Raw genomic sequence first — 24,067 nt, forward strand, 5'->3', positions numbered from 1 at the left:
GATGAACTAATCTCACCAAGAATTCTAACTCTGATATTAGTTGATTAAAGCACTTTATCGTTATACTGTTGAATTTTTAGATATTATGGAACCCAAATGGATGTGATCCCTATATGCTTATTGGAATTATAACCCTATACATAGTGGAATAATGACTGATGAATTGAGCGTGATTTTGAATTTGCTTTTGGTTTTATTTTTGGATGGCTCTCTATACGTGAAAAGATAATTATCTGATATGTTTTATTGCACAGAAACGAACTTCTGATATTCTACTTAAATGTCCTTCATAGCACATTTACAGAAAACTGCAAAGTATTTAATGTTAGTTTTGATATTACTGTAACTGTTGGATTTGGAATATGGTTCTCCTTGCGTTACTGTATGTAGAAGTAATACTATGAAGAAGTAATGATATTGATTGGGATTCTGAAAGAGATATGACAAGATGTGACAAGTTTTTTGAAAGAGATATTTTATTGTACATGAATGAGTGGCTCTATGTCGAGCTTCAAGCTATTCTGTCTTATCTGTTATAAGTTGAATTGGAGATTATTCTGTTAGAGTTTAAATAAGTTTAATGCTATTGGGAATTATTCCATCATCTGAGATCTTTAAAAGGTCTGATAAGTTTCTGAATAATACGAAGGGTTTGAAGAACTTTATGTTTTCCATATTTTTGGAAAACTAGTATGGATTTTAAATGAGTATTATTTTACTGTAATTTGGGAAGTATGATCATTAAGGTTTGATTTGTATTTGATTTTACTAATACTCTACTCTGAACATGTAATTCCTCGATATGACATTTAAGTTGGTATTTGGAGCCTGTTAGAGATTTGATTTGACCTGATAAGGCTAATTCAGATAATGAACAAAGAGCTACGAAGTCGTTGGTTTAGAACTTAACTGCTATTTTGAGTCTAATTGTTGTAAGAAGCATATACCTTTGTGGAATTGTGATAATGGAGGTTACCACAGACTCCTCGGGGTATGAATTCAATATGAGTCATTGTGGACCGATTAACTAAGTCCGCTCACTTCCTACCAGTAAAGACTCAGTATAATGCAGATAAATTGGCGGTAATTTATGTGAATGAAATTGTGAGGTTTCATGGTGTTCCAGTCTCAATTGTGTCAGATAGGGATCCTAAGTTTGTTTCCAGATTCTGGCAGGGTTTACAAGAAGCAATGGGTACAGAACTAAAGTTTAGCACAGCTTTCCACCCTCAGACTGATGGTCAATCCGAGAGAACGATACAAACTCTCGAAGATATGCTCCGAATGTGTGTACTGGATTTTCAAGAAAGTTGGGAAACTTATTCACCGTTGATAGAATTCGCATACAATAATAGTTACCATTCGAGTATTGGAATGGCACCTTATGAAGCTCTGTATGGAAGACCGTGTCGTTCTCCCGTGTGTTGGGCCAAGGTTGGAGATAAATCTTTACTAGGGCCTGAAATCGTTCAGTTGACAACTGAAAAGGTTAAAATCATTCGGGAAAGACTGAAGACTGCTCAAAGTAGGCAGAAGAGTTATGCAGATAACCGACAAAGAGATTTGGAGTTCAAAGTGGATAGTCATGTCTTTGTGAAAGTCACTCCGATAAAGGGCCACCCAAGATTCGGAAAGAGGGGTAAGTTGACACCCCGGTATGTTGGTCCCTTTCAGATTCTGGAAAGAGTGGGTCCGGTAGCTTACCGAGTTGCCCTTCTGCCACATATGAGTCAAGTACATAATGTGTTTCATGTCTCTATGCTTCGCGGATACCTTCTGGATCCATCGCATGTCATTGATTACCACCAAATTGAGTTGGATGACAAGTTAATTTACGAAGAAAAACCAATCCGCATTTCGGACCGACAAGTAAAACAATTACGAAACCGTGAGATTCCAATGGTAAAAGTTGAGTGGCAAGGACATTACGGAACCGATGCAACGTGGGAAAGAGAGGAGGAAATACAACACCAATACCCACACCTGTTTCAATCCTAAGGTAAAACAAGTTTGGAGGACCAAACTTATTTAAGGGGGGAAGAGTGTAATAACCCGACCCTCGTCCATGTTTTCTGATATATTTTCAGCCCTTGTTTTGTGCTTTTAAAATGTTTACTGTGAAATCCCATGAAAAATTATGGTTAAGTAAGTGAAATTTCCTAAGGTGTGGAGTTTGTAACACCCGCATCCTTTAAATCCTTTGGAGAGTGTATGTAATTCCCTTATTTTCATGTTGGGAGTCATTGGAGTTGTGAATGTTGGTTTTGGAGGAGTGTAATCCAATTTAATCTTGTTGGGTTTGGTTGTTCACATTTGTTCGGGTTAAAAGTTCCTCGGAAACTTAGAAATTTTGCCTTGGGGTCGACACTAGCCTACTTAAGGGTCGACCCTTGCATGTTGTAATGTTCCTGGGAGTGCCGCTGGAAATTAGGGTAGACACCAGCCTTGGTGGTGTCGACACTTCCCTCTTGTTGCAGCCCACAAGGATCGACACCAGTCTGGGAAGGGTTGACCCTTGTATATTGCAGAATCTGTGTGCGTTGGTTGCTGGAAATTAGGGTCGACCCTGTCCTATCTAGGGGTCGACACCATGCTTGGTGCACAGATTGTTTTTCTTCTTAGAGGGTCGACACCTCTGCCCGAAGGGTCGACCCCTGCGTGTTTTTTTTTCCAGATTTTTGGGCTGGTTTGGGCCTTACTTTTGAGGGGTTTTGGGCCCATTATTTTATTGGCCTTAGGGCTACATCTCTACTACTATAAATAGGCTCAAAACATATTTTCATTTCATTTTCTCCTCTTTCCTCTCTCTCAAACCGTGAGTTCTTCTCTCTCTCTCCAAACTCAAGCTTTGGCACAAAGATCTCTAGATCTACTCACCTAGAGTGTTTGTTTCACCGTGGTCCTTTGAGAAAAAGTGTAGATCTCGTCAAAAGCTTCCTTTAGGTCTGATTGGTTCGCGGCTTCGTCGCCTTTGGTTTTTGGGTCGTCATCTCTTGGCTTCAAAAGGTAGAGATTTCTAGTTCTCTTTCAATATCCCCTTTTATGGATAGATTCGTTGTATTTTCTTTATATAAATACAGAAGTTTACATTTTTTTATGCATATTGTGATGAATCACGAGATGGGGGTTGGGGTTTGAAGAGAGTTGGGATCATTTGTTGGGTTATAATCTTGGGTTATGAATTTGGGTGTAAAAGTAATAGAAGGGTTAGAATAAAATGTGTTTTGTGAAAAAGGTTTAATTTCTCTTAAAAACCCTATGTTGATTCATGATGATAATTAATGGCTTTGCTCAAATTGAAAGTAGAATCATGAAATTGAGGTAGTGAATTATTTATATACAAGTTTTGAATGTGTGCAAGACACACTCCGAGAGGAAGTAGCACGTCATCACAACATTGTGAGTAATAGTACCTCAAATGTACGTTGTTTACCGTTAATCATTATTGTTAATGACATTTTCTTCTCTCTGAACAATTATGGTAACATGTGTGTTGGTTGGGAATCGATGTGAGCATTGAAAGAATTAGCACATAACAACATGACTCTGAACTCATTCTGCATTCCGACTATGGTTATTGTTTATCGGTAATGTGCCATGTCTTATAAATTATTTGTGATTTCGCATAAGAATTGTATTCATGGAAGTAAACCCCGTTTACTGAGATCTTGATACAAACTTCTGTTTGATTTAAGGTATGATTTGTGACATAGATATCCGTTTAAAGAGATTAAAAGACAGTATTAATGTTTTATTATCCATAAATTAATCTTAAGGGCGTGCGATAATTCAAGGGAATAATGATGCTTGGGTATTGCGAATCATTCTGTTTTGCCAATGATCAATCAAGACTAGTATCGGATAAATTATTTTGTCCTTGCAAATAATAGTGTGATGATGTATGTACTCTCTGTGGGATATGCTATACTTGTGGTTAACGATTGTCATTGGTATTCTGTTAAACGTAAACTAATTACGTTAACTCATGTAAATGATTGAAAGCATTCAAGCTGTAAAATATGTTTGCCTTTTTGCTAACAATTATCGGCCACGTTCTGTTAAACTTACATTATCTATGCTTATTTATGTGATTAATGGGAAGAATGTGTTTATCTGTATTAATCTGTTCTGATGTTTTCTGGTATGGAACAAAGTGCTGTACGGAACTAAGTGCTACACCTTGGTGGGAGCCACCTCTAGAATCTGTACGAGCCACCTCTTGAGTCCATACCTCTGTTATTTCTGTTACCCTACGCTTATGCATTCTGTTATTTCTGGGCTGGTGAGCCGTTCTGTTATATTCTGGGTTGATAAGCCGTTCTGTTATTTCTGCGCTGATAAGCCGTTCTGTTATTTCTGGACTGATGAGCCGTTCTATTATATTCTGGGCTGATAAGCCGTTCTGTTATTTCTGGGCTGATAAGCCATTCTGTTATTTCTCGGCTGATGAGCCATTCTGTTATATTCTGGGCCGATAAGCCGTTCTGTTATTTCTGGGCTTAAAGCCGTTCTGTTATTTCCGGGTCTATGGCTGTTTTGTATCTGTAGACCTATGGCTGTCCTGTGCATACTGGATTTAAAACCACTCTATTAAGGAAACTGGATCTATGGCTGTTTTGGATTAATTACAGAATGAAATCAATCATATGCCTCTGTAGTTTGTGCTTTATTATTTAAGTTAAACCTTACATTATTTACGTACTATTATTCACTGAGTTTCACTCATTCTGTATTTTGTCTGTTTCTGTAGGTCATCAATCGAGAGGCCAGTCCTAACCCTTAAGATTTGTCTCCCTCTTGTCAACCTCGGTGTGTCCAGGCAATAACTGAAGCCCGTGTATTTTGTGAAGGGTTTTTAAGATTTTTGGGATTTATGCTTGATTGTCTTTCCTTAAGATGTTTTGTCATACGCCCAATTGTGGGCTAAGTCGATGTATGGGTGTGTATGTCTTCTGTATATTATTTACTTGGTGCGATGTTTTGATCCTGGCATGTCAATAGTAGCTCAATGGATATGTTTTGATGTTGTTCTTTAATATTAAATGCTTCCGTTCAGGCCCCATATGATATATATATATAACAGGTTAAGTGTCCGTTTCTGAAGTAGTCATGCCCAAACTTTTAGGAGCGGGTTTGGGGTATAACAAAATATCTGCGTTTTCATGGATTTTACAGGCAGATAATAAAGTCTTCCATATAATAGCATCTTCCGCATGAATCTGTTGGCCTTGTCCAAGTGTTGCTAACTCCGAACATGAACTGATAACACTCACAAACGTAATCTTGTCAGGCCTAAAACCTGCTATTTTCATCATATTATACTGATCCAAAGCACCCTCAGAGAACCCGTTTTGAGCTATACCCGCAATAAGCGTGTTGCAAGAAACCACATTGCGAATTGGCATTGCTTTGATCACTCTCTCTCTCCTCCTCCCAAACTTCCAGACTTCATGTACATGTAAGCCAAAGAACTCCCAACAACTAAATTGAACTCAAACCCAGATTTCACCACATACCCATGAACCTGCCTGCCCGCATTCAAATCTTTTAGAGAGAGAGAGAGAGAGAGGAAGGGAGAGACCTTTCTTGACCAGCTGTGTCCCAAATTTGAGCTTTGATGACCTTGCCATCAATGTTGAGGCTTTTTGGTAGCGAACTCAACCCAAATAGTGGACTTGGATTCCAGATTAAATTCGTTCCTCGTAAACCTCGAGAGAACGTTCGATTTACCCACACCTGAATCACCAATCAAAACCAACTTGAACAAGTAATCATGTTCATCTTCAACTCTATACCCTGCCATCTCTCTCTCTCTCTCTCTCTCTCTCTCTCTCTCTCTCTCTCTCTCAATTTGCGTTGGGTTTAAGGGCTGTTTGGTTTGATTTTGGGCCTTTTTGAAATTTGGTTGCAAACAAAAAGAACCAATGAATTCACAAAGTAGTTAACCTGTAGAAGAAAGGAAGAGAAAAGCACAAGAAATGTCCTAACACATGTTTCATAAGTTTGGTTTGATTCACGGATGAACAAATAAAAACTTTGTTCTAATTTTCTGAATTTAATTTTTTTAAATTTAATTTTTATTTTTGTATTTTTTTAATATTTTAAGTAAGTTTTTTATTTTTTAAATGTACTTGAAAAGTAAAATATTTATATAGAAAAATATTTTAAAAAATCAATAAATACACAAAAATACAAAAGTGTACTGAATTTTCATTTTTTTAGTATTTTTGAAATTTACTATTTTTTTAAAAAAAATCACAAATATTATATTTTTAAATTGTATTTATATTAAGTGTATCTAAAAAGGAAAAAAAATTATTAAAATATTTTTAAAATTTACTAAAAATAAAATAAAAAAATACGAAAAAAATAAAAAACTCAATTTAAAAAAAAATTAAATTCACAAAATTGATTAAATCATGCTGTAATGATTATGCATATTTAACAAATGGGGATAAGCACTATAAATAAAGTAATAAAAATTAAGGGCAGAGTGGAAAAGACACTAAATAATAAACTTTATGCTCTGATTCATTCTTTAAAGTGAGAAAATAGATTGAAAATTCTTTAAAACAGTGCAAAATACAACAAACTTTCAAACTCAATCGGGAGTTTCCAATACCTAGATGGGTTCAATAGTGCCATGGCCTATCTTTCTTTTGATGCATTTTGTTGTTCTCATCTGCTCTGTTTGTGGTGGGAATGATACTGATTGGCTAGCCTTGCTTGCATTTAAGTTTGAAATAACTAGTGATCCATTTACCGCTCTCAACTCGTGGAATGAATCAATCCACTTCTGTCAATGGTTTGTGTAACATGTGGCTGCTCCAACCAGATGCTCATTGTGTTGAACTTGGATCATCAAAAATTAACAGGCTCTATTTCGCCTCATAGTGGAAATCTAAGCTTTCTAAACGAACTATCATTGAGTAACAATAGTCGTAGTCACAAAATTCCCCTAGAACTCAGTCATTTTCCCAGACTACAGAAGTTGTCGCTGCTCAACAATTCAATTAGCGGTGAAATTCCGGCCAATATATCTATTTGCTCTAATCTTGTTGTCCTTGAATTTTCGGGCAATAGGTTGTGAGAGGGAAATGTATGGCCTAATAGCCGGCCGAGCTACTCTTGGTCAGAGCCTTGGTCCTTCCTCAGTTGGACGTTGGTTACGCATTGGAATGAGGGACTAGTTCGGTCAGGTTGAGACAACTTCAAGGTACTATCCCGGTGACGATGTGAACTCTACTCGGTCAGATGGACTTTTATCCTTGAGCCAAGATTACTGAGCAGAAGCCCGGTCGAGGTTGGGTGCTTCGGCTAAGCCATCCCCAAGATCGACCGAGAAGGCCAGACTGGTAGCGCGGTATTACAACGAAGACGTGTCACCACGTTGGGCACAGCTCGACGGCCAATGCTACGCGGCGCGATGGGAGAGCTGCAAGAAAATTTCGCTGTCCGTATGTGTCAATACCGTTTGGCGGTTTTGTTAGATGGTGTTTTAGTTGCATTAGTGCTGACACATAGGGGAATGTGAGAGGAGAGCAGGTCCACGCATGCAAAGGGGAATGGGTGCAGAAGTGCGCACAGAAACTATATAAACGACGCAGCACCTCCATACTCAGCTCACCGTCGTTGTGTTTTCAAGTGAATTAGAGTGAAGTAAAGCTTGGGCACAAGGAGCACGAACAGCGATGAATATTTTCTCCTCGTACAATTGGCTCCGTCTGTGGGAAACTCCGATAGACAAAACCTTGTCCTCCAAGCTCTTCCGATCATCTTTCATGGCGAACAACGACGACCTTCCACTGTCCGCCATCGACGGCATCACTCTTGAGTTCGTTTAGAGAAGCGATGGTCTTCCTGCCATCCCTACCATGGCTGGCATCTCAATTTATATCTGTTCACCGCAGAAAAATCTATTTGATTTTCTGCTATAAAAATTCAATTGAAGGCTATAGAGGTGACAAAAACCAAAATTGATTGTACCATTGCGATTAGCATAATTTTTAGAGCCTACAGTGAAATTTGATTAAAATTTGATTTGGATCAAAATAATTAGATTAAACTAATTAAAAAGCCTAATCAATTAGCACCAAATCTTAATTAGTAATTTTGATTAGGCCAACATATAAATATGTCCTAATGTGCTTAAGCTCATAAGGTGAGCTCAAAAAATTCTGAAATATATACACTAAAGAGAGCAAACTCTACACTTAGAGAGAGAGAGAGAAAAGAGAATTATGACGGGATTGAAGGAGATTAGAGGGATTGAGCTAGAATACACATGAATTCAAGCCTTAGGTATGATTTCTTACGTTAATCATTGTAAATAAAAAATGTAGAGGTTGAATTCATCTAGTTCTTGAGCTCATTTGCATAAGATTGTACATTGGAAGCATGAATTACTTTGGAATGGAAGAATTGAATTGAATTATGTACATGCATGTATGAATCACCAATTTGAGTTTGAATGTCACGGAATTTTCCACATGCATAAGGTTACATTTGACACTTTTGGAGATGTTTCATGGTTTTACCACTTTTCATCTCATGTATGGTTTCAACCTCTTGATTTGAGCTTGATTTTGGAATTTGATCCATGATTTCAAGTAATTGGTTCCAAATTAGATGTGTTCCCATGTCATATAATGGTTTTCCATGTTTTTTTTTTACCAAAAATATGAGTTTTGCGCCTTTAGAATCGAGTTTTGAACTTCAAACATAGTTCTGGAAATTCTAGAATTTGACATGTCTGCTCAAGCGGGGAAAACGTCGCTTGAGCGTAAGATGTTAGCTCCCGGAAGTTTTGCAGACGTTGGTGTCTACTTGAGCGAGAAGAGTTGCGCTCGAGCGCCCACTCACGTGTTTTGACTCTTGGCTCAAGCGATTAAAGCCACGGTCGAGCGCAAAAATGAGACAATCAGTACTTTTGCAGACCAAAGGGGTCCGCTCGAGCGAAAAAAGTTGCGCTCAAGCGGAGAACCCTGTTTCAGAAATTTTGAAAAGTTGTTTTATGTTCCAAATTCCGCTCTCTTTCATTTCTGAACAGTTGTAGGCACACATTGAGCATCCTAAATGAATTAAAGAGCATGAAAGAAGCCTAAGAGCATTAAGCAAATTAAAGAACGAATTGAATTGTGTTATGACCCTAAGTGTTATGAATTATGTAGGGTCAAGTACAAGGACGAATCAAGCACCAGAACACTGTGAGTAATATCTTAGCAAAGATATTTTTGTATACACATTATTTTCTAAACGATACCTATGTGGTAAGGTTCTAAGCCTTTAAAGTGACATTATGAACGAGCATTCTAATCACTCAATTCAGAATGAAATATAGGAAGTGATCAATGTATGAGTATGAAATGGGCCCAAGGTCATTCAATATATTAAGTAAGCATGTGGATTGGGCCTAAGGCCATTTTGTATGATTATTAAATGGGCCAAAGGCCGTTCGGGACAAGGAAAAGATATGGACCTAAGGTCGTTCTGTAAGTATTGGACCTAAGGTTGTTATGTAAGTATTGGACCTAAGGTCGTTCAGTGTGTAATGGACCCAATGTCATTCTATATGTAAGTCGGACCCGAGATCATTTTTCCTTTCATGGACCCAAGGTTGTTCTGTATGCTACATATGCTGGGAAGGACCTGAGGTCATTATGCTTTAACATTGACTACTAAGTGTAATAATGAACTGTGATTATAAGAATCTTGTTCATGAACTTCTTTGTTTTGGTATTATTCACTGGGCGTTAGCTCACTGTTTAAATTTATGTTTGTAGGTGAACAACGAGATGTCCAGCCCCAGCCCTAGTGAGCAATGAAAAACCAAATTTTGAGAGATCAACCAAGATCGCCTCACGCAAGAGGCCTTACTTTTGTTCTACTTGTCCTTTGATTTTTTGCTTTGATCCTTTGAGGTCACGTGTGACCAATTTTGTACAACCTTGGTTTTGTTAGCAGTCACTACTGAATGATCCTGGACATATGTAATACATACATAATATAAATGTTTGTATGGTGTGAGTTATTATATGAATATGAGAGTGTTTGGGTTAAGCCATATATCCACAGCTTATTGGACAATCTTTGTAAATTTTACTTCCGCAATTTGGCCCCCTAATATTGAATATGACTCGATTTCTGACTAAGGTTACAGGTAATCTCATGATTACTGGCTGGTTATGACTATAATCCATAGGGGCAAGTTTGGGGACATGACAGGTACATATTCGAAACAATTTTGCAAACGAACATGAATCAAATGTTCTAATTCTTGCAAGGGGTTGTTTGGGATGTCTTAAATAAGTGCATTTTTTTGTCTTTTTAGACTAAAAAGTTGAGGTTGAAAATATGAATGTTTGGGTTAATTTTTTGACTTTTTTTGAAAAATGTGTAATAAAAAATTGTAAAAATTGGTTTGTAGGGGAAAATTTGAATTGGGAGTTGTGCAACCGTAATTGTTGACTTTTGGTGAATAGTGATAACTTTTTAACTTTTTGAGTAACTTTTTGGCTTTTTTGAGACTTCCTAAACTTGACCTTAGTCTAAACTTGTGTGTATGCGCATCGCATAGTAATGCTAGCCTAATAAATTAGAACAAGAGCATATAATGTAAATAAGATTCATATCATGATTAGTAGAGGCTGATCTTTGATCGGGCGAGCGAGGGTGCTCAATTCATGACCTTCCCCTCTCGTACCTAGGTTCCCGAGCCGATATAATCTTGGTGATGATGAACACGTGGCTAATCTTTGATCGGGCGAGCGGGGGTGCTCAATTCATGACCTTCCCCTCTCGTACCTAGGTTCTCGAGCCGAGATAATCTTGGTGATGACGAACACGTGGCCTTTTGGCACGAGTCATGGGTTTTCTAAATTTTCCAAAAATATTTAGGTGGTGATTCTGTATCTCACAAAGCAGTTCATTTTTGGCATTTTGATTCAAAATCGATTTTCTAAAACATTTGCCGGATTTGGACTCTTTTGTGTTTGTCTATTTCACATTGCACTTGTGAAATCAGATTCAGAATCACATGAGTCTGATACTATAGGGCTTATTCGTCTTTCGAGAAGGGGCACGAAAGTCAAGCTACAGAGGGTTTCAATGTCTAAAATAGTTTTGGTCAAAATGGGATATAAGGTTTGGGATTAGAGCTTGAATCCAAATTTCTTAGCTAAGAATTCAAAAAATTGCACAGTATAACTTTCATCATCGGGTGTTCGAAATAAAGCGCCCAAGTCTTAAGGGCGGTCAAAAATGGAGTGTCTATAGTTGCCCCTCTTTGATAGAGCTTGAAGTCATGAAATGACGCGAGTGAATGTCAAAGCCTGAAGACGACCCATTTTGACAAGGCCGTAAGACTTGAGCAAACAAAAAAAATGCAGATGTAGTTGGTTAAACTTGAGGGTTGCCTACGCATCCATTTGCAAGGAATCAAACCAGCATAGTTCAGGGACAGGATGCAAATGATACACAATGCAACGAAATAATTCAAATGATATACAATGTATGTATAATAATCAAACCACGAGCAGTGTTTACCACACAAATATCATAAAGGAATGGGGATGCAAATCAAACTACATTTATATAGAAAAGAAGTGTGGGCACGAGCCAAACGACGCCTAACACAGGTTAAGTGCCTATATCCTCAATATCGGCCTCATCACAGCATAGATGCTTACACATAACAGAACCATGTTTTAACATGAAAGGGGTGCGAGCACCTGCAAAACTATGCTTTTCGTAGAAAGAAAAAGAGTATAAGTAATTGGGTGGTGTGATATAAGTAAGGAATGATCTGCAGGGAAAAGATAATGATCTTAAATGCTGAATGCAACAAGACAAAGTACGATGCCATGGATACAATGGATGAAGTGAGTAAGGGGCGCAAGCCAAACTACGTCTTACCTAGAGAGGGAATGGACACAAAACAGACCACGTCTAAGACAGAAAATGTGCCGACACCCTCAATATTGGCCTCAGCGCAGCATGGGAACTTACACATGACAAAACCATGTTTCAACGAGGAAAAGATATGAGCACATGCCAAACTAAGCTTAATATGGAAAGGATGCATGATGTAATGGATGTAATGGATAATGTAGCAGATGCATGCGATAGATGCTATATGCAATGTAATAGATGATACTAGATGATGAATATGATGTAGCAGCTAGGAAGTGAAAGTACCTTACAGGGGTAATTGGCGAGGACTCACCTTACGCTGCTAGGGAGCTTCCTCTTCTTCTTGGTTTTAAGGCTTTCTCCTTCATCTTGTGCTTCGAAACCACAGACACTACTTTTCTCCATGGCTATGTTTGCAACTTTCCCTATCCTCCAACAGGGTCACAGACTAGGTTGGTTCAGTATCCAGAATTGAGGTGCGTACATGCTACCTCAACCTATGGGGCTACCATATAGATTTCAAGCCGAGGATACACCATTGGGTATTTAAACCAGACTTTAGTCTCGAAAATTCCGAACCTTTTTGTTCTAGGCATCGCCATTCGAACTTTAGTTTCCACCGCCTAAGTTGGTCTCCTAGCAACTCACTACAAATACAGTCAGGTGGCTATACCAGACTGCCTGAAGTCGTTCGAGCACGACAAACACCAAAGGAATTTCACCTCTAGAGGATTTAAGGTCTCCTAGACCCAGTGAGTGCACAAGATAGTGCAGGTGAGGTGCACAAGATAGTGTGATGTGGGTGCACAAAACATTGCTATGAAAGTGCACAAGTTCGATTCAAAGTGCACAAAACAGTGCGATATGGGTGCACAAAATAGTACGATGCAAGGTGCACAAAACAATGCAATACAAAGTGCACAAAACAGTGCAATACAAAGTGCACAAAACAGTGCGATGCAAAGTGCACAATACAGTGCAATATGGGTGCACAAAATAATGCGATGCAAGGTGCACAAAATAGTGCAATACAAAGTGCACAAAACAGTGCAAACAAAGTGCACAAAATAGTGCGATGCAAGGTGCACAAAATAGTGCGATACAAAGTGCACAAAATAGTGCAATGCAAGGTGCACAAAACAGTGCGATGCAAGGTGCACAAGATAGTGTGAACTCATGGTGCACAAAACAATGCGATACAAGGTGAATGCACAAAACAGTGCGATGCAAGGTGCACAAAACAGTGCGACACAAGGTGAATGCACAAAACAGTGTGAACTCAAGGTGCACAAAATAGTGTGATACAAAGAGAATGCACAAAACAGTGCGATGCAAGGTAGAATGCACAAAGCAGTGTGATACAAGGTAGAATGCACAAAACAGTGCGATACAAGGTAGAATACACAAAACAATGCGATGCAAGGTGCATAAAATAGTTCGATACAAAGTGAATGCACAAAACAGTGCAATCACAAGGTGCACAAAACAGTGCGATACAAAGTGCACAAAATAGTGCGAACTCAAGGTGCACAAAATAGTGTAATACAAATTGCACAAAATAGGGCGATATAAGCTGAATGCACAAAACAGTACGAACTTAAGGTGCACAAAATAGTGCGATACAAACTGAAAGATGCATGGTATGTAGAGGGAAATGAGCAATACTCAGAGTAAGGCATCATGTACCTTATGAACTGAGTGCAGGGCAACTTGCCACAAATTAATCAACTTGCCATAACTTATTGAAATGTAATTGAAAAATGTTGCAAAAGGTAACTCGACGAAACAGGAGCAACCAATCATGCAAATTCAAATCAATCAGAATGTTTGAGCATGTATGCATAATCCAAAACACACGTATTAATCAGGGGGAAGATGGCAATCCTGAGAGAGTTTTGAAATGGTCGGAGACAACTTTCGAAAGCTTAATCATATCAGAATCATTATGGGGGTAAACTACCCTAATCCAAGGGAAAGTGCCCAACAAATGGCTCTGAGCGGTTCAGAGAAAGGTTAGGTTCACACCCCTTGTTTAATTGATGACCCGATCAGATGTTCTAAAATTGCCCCTAGTGTCCAATCATTGGCCACCGGTTAGGTTCACGCCCCTAGTTCGATGGATGGCATGATAAGAAGTACTGAAAAGTGCCCCTAGTGTCTAGTCACTAGCCACTTTTTCAACATCATGAGGCACGTGTGATTGGGATCATCAGATCCTAGAACAGTTGCCAACTGATTAGACTCATGCTCATCTTCTGTCCCAATATGTTTAGAACTTATTCAGTCTCCTCCAAAGTAGTGATGGATTCCTTATATTTACTTTGCAATGATCATGATTGCAATGCCCCTTGTATGGGCACTCTAAGTTTGTTTATAAATTCAACACATGGACTTGTTTTTGAGTTTGGAGTGAACATTCATGTATGGAATTTTGACCATACCACTCTATTGAACTTTGAGCAATGAACACACTATGGTGACTCGAAGAGCGCCTTTGAGCAACAGACATATTATGGTGACTTGATGAATAGTGTAGACTGAAACAAACACTAGGCACGACACAACAAAACTCACAACTAACCCAAAAGCAGAACAAGACTTAAGGTAACTGATCATTCATAGTGCCCCTAATATTAGTTATGTTCCCTTTAAAACTCAATTTCGCAAAACCCGAGTTTTGATTCATTTTTGCTCAAGTTAGAGATTCAACTGATAAGTTCAAGTATTGAAAATTTCTCCACTCGTTGATTCAAGCTAGTTCTTTCTTACCCAACGCAAGTATGATATGCACCTGTAGTCAATGTAGTTCATGGATTGATGCAAATCTGACAACGTGAACCGGGCAAGATGATTGGGTCGAGATGGATGAGATGGACATGGTTGAGACCGAACTTCAGGATAAAGTTGTCTACGTATCCCAAGAATGGGAATTAGGTCAACATAGTTCATGGTTGAGGTTCACTTGGGTATTGACACTCTCCTTTTGCGCTCTAACTTTTGCCAAAGTTGCCCCTTCGGGGTTTTCAACCTTGCAAGCTCTATTTATTTGATTTTTCATTTTTCATTCTCTAACTTTTGTGTAGGTTGCCCTTTCGAGTTTTTGGCCTAGCGAGCCTCTCAAGGATAGCGTTACAACATTTGTAGTGAATTTGATCAATAGTAATCCTTGCCTTGACACGGGAATTGGCTTCACCTTTATTTGAGTTTGATTCTTCATTCTCTTATGCATGTCTTCTTCTTTTCTTTTGCTCCATTTTCAAAGTTGGTTCTTCTTGCCATGTGGTACCTCCTCGCATTAGCTTTCTCGAATTCAGACAAAAATTCCTTTCTCACAATTGATTGGATTTCATTCCAATTGATACCCCTGGCTTGATGGTTGACTTCTTTTACCCCCTCTTTTTCTTTTTCTTTTTTTTTTTCCTTTTTCTTTCTTTCTTTCTTATTCTTTTTTTCTTTTTTCTTTGTTCAATTTTTTTTTTTTTTTTGCTTCGCTTATCCATTTCTTTCTAAAATAATGAAAACACCAAGGGCAGAAATTCTATGATTGTGAGGTCTGAAAGCCGTCTTGTGCTTACCAAAATGATCGCCTAAAGGTGAAGAGCATCCCCAGGATAGTGCAAAATACCATGCACAATTCTGAATCTATCTTCGCAAGTTTTGTAAAAGAAACAGCTGAAGAAGTAGCGTAAACTTTTGAGATCATGAAGGACTTTGTGCCGATAAGTCAAAATTTACTCAAACCATTTTGGGGATCCTTCTCAACACTTGCGCTTATTAACGGAGTCTCATTCAAAAAAACAAATGCAAAGCTTTTCTATTTTTAAAAGGTCACACATGCATTACTATAAGCACGGCAAAATAATCAAAAACTTGACTCTCGCTTTCTTATAAAGACGAAGACCTGAAGGTACATGAAAGCGACTCAAAGGAAAAGACTTAACTGACACAACAATGCGAGAAAAGACAGAAAATAAAACTCACAACTCAACTATTTACAAGACACAACTCAAAAAAAAAAAAAAAAAAAAAAAATTAGCACTCTGGAAACAAAAGGGGTTTTCATTCTCCAAGTCCATTTGTAGAATTCAAAAACAACTTCAAGTAGCCCACGGGAGGGTTCAAACCAGCCTTTAATTAAGCAATACTAACATCCACACCCGGTAGGATTTATTTCAAACTTTCAAACTGAGTCCTACGGATTGAGCCTCACAATTACCCCGGTTGTCTCCACACATCTTTTTAACCATGTTGACAAGGGTCAAGGTTGGTTATTGGCAAGCCATGGATGAGATTTATGTTGTGGAGTGGCAATCTATTATAGTTAGGGAGAGGTTTATCGACAGCTTTGGGATTTTTAGGTGGGGTGATGACCTTTTCGTTAATCAAGTCTTGAATTTCATGGCGAATGCGAAAGCAACGATCAGTATGGTGACCGTACTGCTGATGGAATGTGCAATATTAGGTAGGGTCATGTCTTGGTGGGAGAGGATTAGGGAGAGGTCAAGGATTGAGCTGTTTGACATACCCTTTCTCCATCAATACCTTCGATGCACATGTTAGGCTCATAGGGAGATGGGCAAAGGTTCATTTTTGGGAGCAGGAAGCACTAGTTTTGGAATTATTAGAAAATGGGTTGGCGGGTGTTGGTTGGGTATTCATGGGCTTGGGACTAGAATCAGGATGGATGTTTCTGGTAAAGCGTCCCTTTTCACGGCTTGCCCCCTGATTCAAAATGCTCTCATCCTGAGTAATAAATGTGTCATCCATAGTCTTTATAACAACTGCAAGCACTTTCTGTTTGTTCAACCCTTTGACCTTTAAAGTTTCAATAGCCCACCGAAGGTATGCATAGGAATCAATAGTTACCCCAGACTCATTCTTGCTACTTGCTTCGACCATGTTTGCTTTTGATTGGCCCATTCAACTTTTAGTTTGTCCCAAGATTGGAGAATTCTTTGACAGGGTCGGAACCCCTAAGGTTAAATCTGCCACCGTTCTTTGAAGGTCTTCAATCATTCTCAATATCTCAGTAGCAGTGGGTTCGGTCATTTGGTGCTCTTGGGATGTTCGAACCGGAGCTGGTGTATCCATCATGCACAAATCGGTACTTTCAACAATGAACACCTCTGGCTTGGGCAAATGAGATGGAGTGATATATATGCTGGGTTTGAAGGTAGGAGGTAGTGTTTAGATGAGGTTAAGGTGAGGATGAGGTACTTGGTCATGGTTGGGAAGTGGGTTGGTGGTAACATTAGGTTCTTCGGGTGAAGCTATTATCTGGTTGTCGATAAGATTCTGAGCCTCATGACGAAAGCGGTAACAACGATTAGTGCCATGACCGCGCTGCTAATGAGACGCACAGTATTTGGTGGGGTTATGTCTAGCAGGGAGTGGGTTAGGAAGGGGTTGGGGATAAAGGGGTTTGAGGTACCCTCTTTCCATCAGGACTTTTAGTGCGCTAGTTAGGCTCATATGGAGGGGGGTGAAAGTTCTGCCTTGAGCTCAGGTTAGGCCGGCTATTTGTGGGTTAGTATTGGCAAATGGGTCGACAGTTTGTGGGTTGGTGGCGACAATATTGATTTCAATGGGTTTAGGAATAGTGCTACTGCTAGCATTGGTACTCTCGAAAAACACCCTCCTTGTTGGTTCGTTTGTTCTGGGAATAATCCCTTTGTTGAATGCACTCTCAATTTGAATCCCTAACTCATGCAAATTTTTGAAAGTGAATAGTGGAGTGACTATTAACTATTGTAACATATCTGGCTTAAGGTTTTGTACCACTATCCGCACTTGGTCCCTCTCAGAAGGTCAATCTGTCATTTGTGCTGCCTTTGCTCTCCACCTTGCAACAAATTCCACAAAAGGTTCTTTAAGATTTTGAAGGGTTGCTTCAAGCTCTTGGGTGGTCATTTCAATTTGGGTATTGTAAGAATACTGATTGACAAACGCCTCAACCAAATCTTTCCAGTTCTGCTTCACTTTATCCTCCAACTTGGCGTACCAAATGGCTGCTATACCCGACAGGGTTCTTCTATACAGAGAGAGTTTCTAAGACTTAGTCAGACCCATCGGTTTCAGGACATCCAAGAAAAGCAAGATATGTACCATAGGATCTCCAGACCCATTGAAACGGTCAATGTGTGCCATTTTGAATCTGTCTGGGAGCCTTACAGCAGCCTTGGTGTACCCATCCTCAATGTCAAGAATGGAATTAATTCCCTGTGCCTTTTGAATTGCTTCTCAAGGTTAGCAATTTTTAACAAGGTCCGGTTGAGATCATTAATATTAAGGGAGAAAAGGCCCTCATTAGGTTGCACTAGGGGTCGGAAAGCTCGAGCTTGAGCCAACCCTTCTCAAGGATCTGGCCCTTGCAAATCTTCAGCTGGCGAAGGTGGGTCAAAGTTCGACTGGGGATACAAGACTGGATGTGTAGTAGATGCCCCAGATGGGCGTTGTATTTCAATACTAGTTTCATCCTGCATGGCAATTCCCTGGTTTAAGGTTGTTAGGCTGACTAACAAGGATTTTGACCTGGTTTATACTTGATGTATCTGAACTGGATTAGTCTAGTCGTGTTTGACTAGATTGGGTATCCTGTTCTAATTTGAATGGTTGCTAGAGCTCACTACATGCATTACATCGATTGGTCCAAAAGGGTACCTTAGCAAGATTACCTAATATACCTCTCACACCTAACACCGAGAAGTGAAAGGTGGATCAAATGGTACAACGGTAATCCAGATCCAAGGGTTGTGTTTCCAACATGGCAGAGCCCATGACCGGTCAGCCTTTTGGCAAGCCTTTTGGGCAAGGCTCCGGCAAACCGTCCAGGAATAACAGATGGAAAACACAGTGACTTAAGTAACCACGCAAATGCAATGCAAAGAACATATACATGTAGATAAAATTTCACATCATGAATTTCAAGTCAAGTTCTCTAAATCCCTAGCAGAGTCGCCAGAAATTGTAGCTAGCTTTTCATGCTCCTTTTGGATACAACTAGCTTTACAGTTCAGACTCTCGTGGTTCTGAATCTGATTTCACAAGTGCAATGTGAAATAGTGAAAACACAAAAAGAGTCCAAATCGAGCAATTCTTTTAGAAAATCAATGTTTGAATCAAATACCAAAAATGGCCTGCTTTGCCAGATTACAGAGTCGCCACCTAAATATTTTTAAAAAATTTAGGAAACTCGTGACTTGTGCCAAAGGCCATTAGTCCCTCATCATTAAAGTGTCTCGGCTCGGGAACTTAGGTACGAAAGGGGAAGGTAATGAATTGAGCACCCCCACTCGCCCGATCAAAGATCAGCCTCTACTAATCTTGATGTGATTTTTATTCACATTATATTTTCATGTTCCGGTTATTTAGTTATATTACTATGTGTTGCACACAAGTATAGACTAATTTACAAAAGTTAGAACATTTGATTTCATGTTTGTTTGAAAAAAAATGTTTTGAATACGCGTCACTTGAAATAATAATAATAATAAAAAAAAAGAGTTTGTATTAATCAATTTATCACAATTTTTGCAATTAGTCTTCATTCACTGGCATTAAAAGAGTTATATCATTTAAGCATTTAGTCTCATGGAAAGCATGCTCGACATGGCAACAATCACATGTAATGCAAGATGCTAAAGCAATAAACGCTCACCTAATACTCCAAGGTAAGCCAAACAAAGCAAAATAATTAGAAAATATGCATGTTCCAAAACGATACAATGTGACTAATGCAACAGACACATTTATGCAATTTTAATAGACTCGACTATGAGCATGGTATATGATCCAATTCAAGGCATGCAATAAATCACGTTTTGAAGCAATGAGATTGAAATTGACACTGTTAGTATGATGAACCGAACCCAAATGTACATGAAACGAGTGTATGCAAACATGGGAAATGCTAAGTAACCATGATGCTCTATGCTACCATCATAAGCAGGTAAATAAAAGGGAGAAAGAAATGGGAGTTGGAAGACATACACCATTATTACATGTTTACCCTTGTGCAGTAGGGTCCAAATAAATGTCCGAGTGTCCGGATTAAACTAACTATTACAAATTTGAATAATGAATTAAAACTAGCTACCTATTACAAGGTGGAACAAATAATAAATGAATAGTGTGGTGGCCGAATAATTGCAGATGCAGATAGGCAACATATAAATTCCCAATCGGTGTATAATATGCATTTGGCCCCGCCCCTTCCGTCTCAAATGCCGAATAATCCGAGTAGGGGGCCGATTCAATGGGAATGGCCGAGTGAGTAAATACATGACAGATCAAGAGCGGGCCCTACCTAGAAGACCAGGGCCATATATAAATAGAAGAACAACAACCAAAGAGATGTATGTGAGAATTAGTATGCTTAACTTAAGACACAAGCAATCCAGAGAGTATACACTGACTTACCCGTCGGAGTGCTAATTCCGACACCCCCGACCGGAGTGTTCATTCCTTTTCAGGTGGCTAACTGAGGATCGCGAGCGTCCCCCAAGATCAAAAGAGTATTTCCAAACCACTTCTCCACAAATAGCTAAACTATCTAATTTATTACAACAAATGCATTATGATAATGAGCAATCTAAATTAACTAGCTATGCAAGTACAAATAAACAATAATAATAACTACGACAATAATTAATTATAACAATAATTACAACAAAGATAATAAATAAATAAATAAATAATCTAAGAAACCATAAGATACAATGATTGCATGCACAATACCCAGAAGTTGCTCTGTTTGCCCAGATTGCTCTGCCTCACCTTCAGCCATTACCCTCTGTTTTCTGTAAAACACTCTGTTTACCAAGCATTGGGAGCCGACCGGCTCCAAACGAGCTCCGGCTGGACCCAAAGAGTGCCGACCAGCACTAATTTTATGCCAAAAAAACTTTTTTTGCTCTGAGGTGAGAACAATGCAGACAGAGCCTTTCTAGGCCCTGTTTGTCCTCTCTGCTCTTCTCTATCATGGAAATCCTCAAGAGAAGAACGAAGTCATTACCAAGATTGGTTAACGATTTCGGACATGAGTTTGGACAAATATTAATGAATGCAATGAACAATGACCCCCCTCCCCCCTCGCATGGAATGAGCTCAAAGAAGGAGGTAGAGACGCTTCAAGGTTCATCAAAACATCATAAGTTGACGTATGAGGACCCTTGACACGATGGACTCGGCATAACGTCTGGCCGAACCCAAGCAATATAACTCATGTTCTTTATGTTGGTTGGTTCATTTTAAGCCAAATTCATTAGTCTTTGCTATTCTTTAATCCATTTGTCCAAGGTGATGATTACGTCAACTAAAGATCACGTCCACTAAATGAGAAGCATGTCAAACAAGAAGTGATTGTCAACATAAAAGAGAGACCATGCCGTTGACGATGAATCTCCGTAGAGATTAAGCCATTAAGCATAGATCTCTAGCTCATATTTTGAATAGTCATCAACTGGTTGAAACAACTCTCAAACGAAAGAAATGGATGGTAAGTTGCTTATTAAAATGAGGCTCTTAACATGGAAATCAATTAAAGAGAAGCTAAGAACAACATACAACAAGCTATATATGAGAACTTTTGACACAACAAATGAACTAATCAAAGCTTGAACCAATTAAATAACCTAGGACACCCTAAAACAGCCCCTAATAGGCAAAAAACAGTGGCTCAAAGTGCATGAAAAGAGGCCAAAAAGCTAAACAACAAGCAAAGAAAATAAGGCTAGTAAGCAAGAACAAGGAGGGGTGGCGAACCCCTCCACTTTTGAGACTTTTAAACCATGTTTTCCAGCCTTTTTTCAAACTTTGAAAAATCAGTGTAAAAACCAAAGAAAAAAGTGTAAAAACAAATGGTATGACCTATGGGATAAGGTGCAAGAAAGGGTGTTAAGGTTCTCTACCTTTGGTAGCTTTTCAACCCCAAGTTCTAACACTTGGAATGGATCCAAAACAGTAGGAAAACACAAGAAAAAGATTGAAATGAAAGTAAGGAAAAAGGGGAGAAGCTTATACCTCTTGAAAGAGAGGATGCTTCTTAGTTAACAAACTTGATTCCAACACCCTCAAGTCTATGAAATAAGGTTTGAAATTCTAGCAAAAAGCTTCAAGAGCAAGCTCTAATAGTATATGTATAGCTAAAGAAGGTTTGAGGATGAAGAAAGGTGTTAAAGATAAAAGAGGGGCCTTTTAGTTCTTCAAAGCTTTTGGAAAATTTGCTAACCTTAAATTCTGAATGCAGAGGGACTATTTATAGAATTTGAGCCAATTTGGTCAGAAATATTTTAAAAAATGGACAACTGGCTGATTCCAGTCAGCTATTTGTTTGGCGCTATTGAGAGCCGGGCGGCACCCAAAACAGTCGGCTGGACCCAAAAATGCAAGGCCAGGTCTAAAAAGGCATTCTGGACAAATTTTCATTGAAAGTCAGCCGGCACTAAATGAGAGTTGACTGGATCTAAATGGAGCCAGCCGGCTCCAAAAATCTACATTCAGGCCAGACTTCAAATGGGCATATCTCCCTTATCCAGACTCGGTTATAGGTGATTCTTGAGTCTAAATTGAAGCCCCAGGAGTTTAATTTCCAATGGTGGTGGCCTCACTTCTAAATTCTAAATGTGCAAAGAGATATGCCTAATTTAGTGAAGATTGCTCATTTCTATCTTAACGATTTAATGCCCAACTTCTTCCTAAACAAGTTTTTTTCCCTCTCCTCCTATTTTCTTCAACTCCAAACCTATAAATAAGATTTTTTTTTATAAATATTTTTCAAAGAGTCCACCTCCCTTCCATTTATTTCCACTTTGTCCTTACTTGGTTTACCGAAAAGTGCAATATTTTAAACGAAATGCGAGCCTCAGGACATCGTAGAAACATTTGGAAAAATATTTTGAAAAGAGGGTTCTAAGGTCTAGAATGGTTTTGGTCAAAATGGGATATAAGGTTTAGGATTAGAGCTTGAATCCAAATTTCTTCGCTGAGAATTCAAAAAATTGCACAATATAACTTTCATCATCGAGTATTCGGAATAAAGCACCCAAGTCTTAAAGGCGGTCAAAAATGGGATGTCTACACACGGCAGCTCTTCTAGATCTTTACAACTGAGGCCCAGTTGCCTCTGGTTGAGGGGGTTGCTCTCCCTGCTCAACACCCTATTCATCCGGGTCTTTATCTCTTTCCTCTTGATCCTCAATTTCTGGAATAGGATCATACAACTCTGGCACTTTTTGTTGCACATCATCACATGTAGCATTTTGTGATGGCTCGAGAGATGGTAACAAGTCTGGAGTGACGATATCTCTAAACTTTGCAGACTTCTCAAAACTGTTACTGTTTGGTCTTCTTGAAACGCGACATCTCTGTTCCTAAACATCTTATTGTTCACTAGGTTCCACAACTTGAACCCAAATGCTACATCTGAATAGCCTACAAATATGCATAGAGTGGACTTGTCATTAAGCTCCAGTCTGTTTCCCTTGGAGATATGTGCGAACGCCTTACACTCGAAGACTCTCAAGTGAGAATGTGATACCTTCTTCTGGACCAGACTTCCTCAAGTATCGCAAAATTCAACGGGACTGAAGGCGACCTGTTGATGAGATAGCACACTGTATGGACGGCTTCAGCCCAAAATGACTTTGGCAACTTTGCCATTCTGAGCATGCATCTGACTCTTTTAACAATAGTGCAGTTCATCATCTCTAACACACCATTGTGTTGTGGGGTACCAGGAACTGTTGTCTTGTGCCGGATATCTTTACTGGCACAATATGCTTCAAAAGCATTGAAAGTGTACTCGCCACCATTGTTTATGCGAAGACACTTCAACTTCTTCCCGGTCTCTCTTTCCACCATTGCATGGAACTCCTGAAAGTGCTGAAATACCTCATCCTTCATCTTCAGGAAATACATCCACAATTTCCTTGATGCATCATCAATGAAAGTCAGAAAATACTTGCGGCTGCCAAGTGACTCTACTTCGATTGGGCCACAAACATCCGAGTATACCATATTGAGCACTTCTGTCTTCCTCTTGCTCATTGAACTGAATGATACTCGATGCTATTTTCCATAAAGGCAATGATCACACAGCTTCAAGGCACTCCCTTTGGATAAGGGTATCCTGGATTGTTTTGCCAACAGATGCAATCCC

This window comes from Camellia sinensis, chromosome 8, assembly GCF_055761805.1.
Source record: "Camellia sinensis isolate YWXY chromosome 8, ASM5576180v1, whole genome shotgun sequence".
Taxonomy (NCBI): domain Eukaryota; kingdom Viridiplantae; phylum Streptophyta; class Magnoliopsida; order Ericales; family Theaceae; genus Camellia; species Camellia sinensis.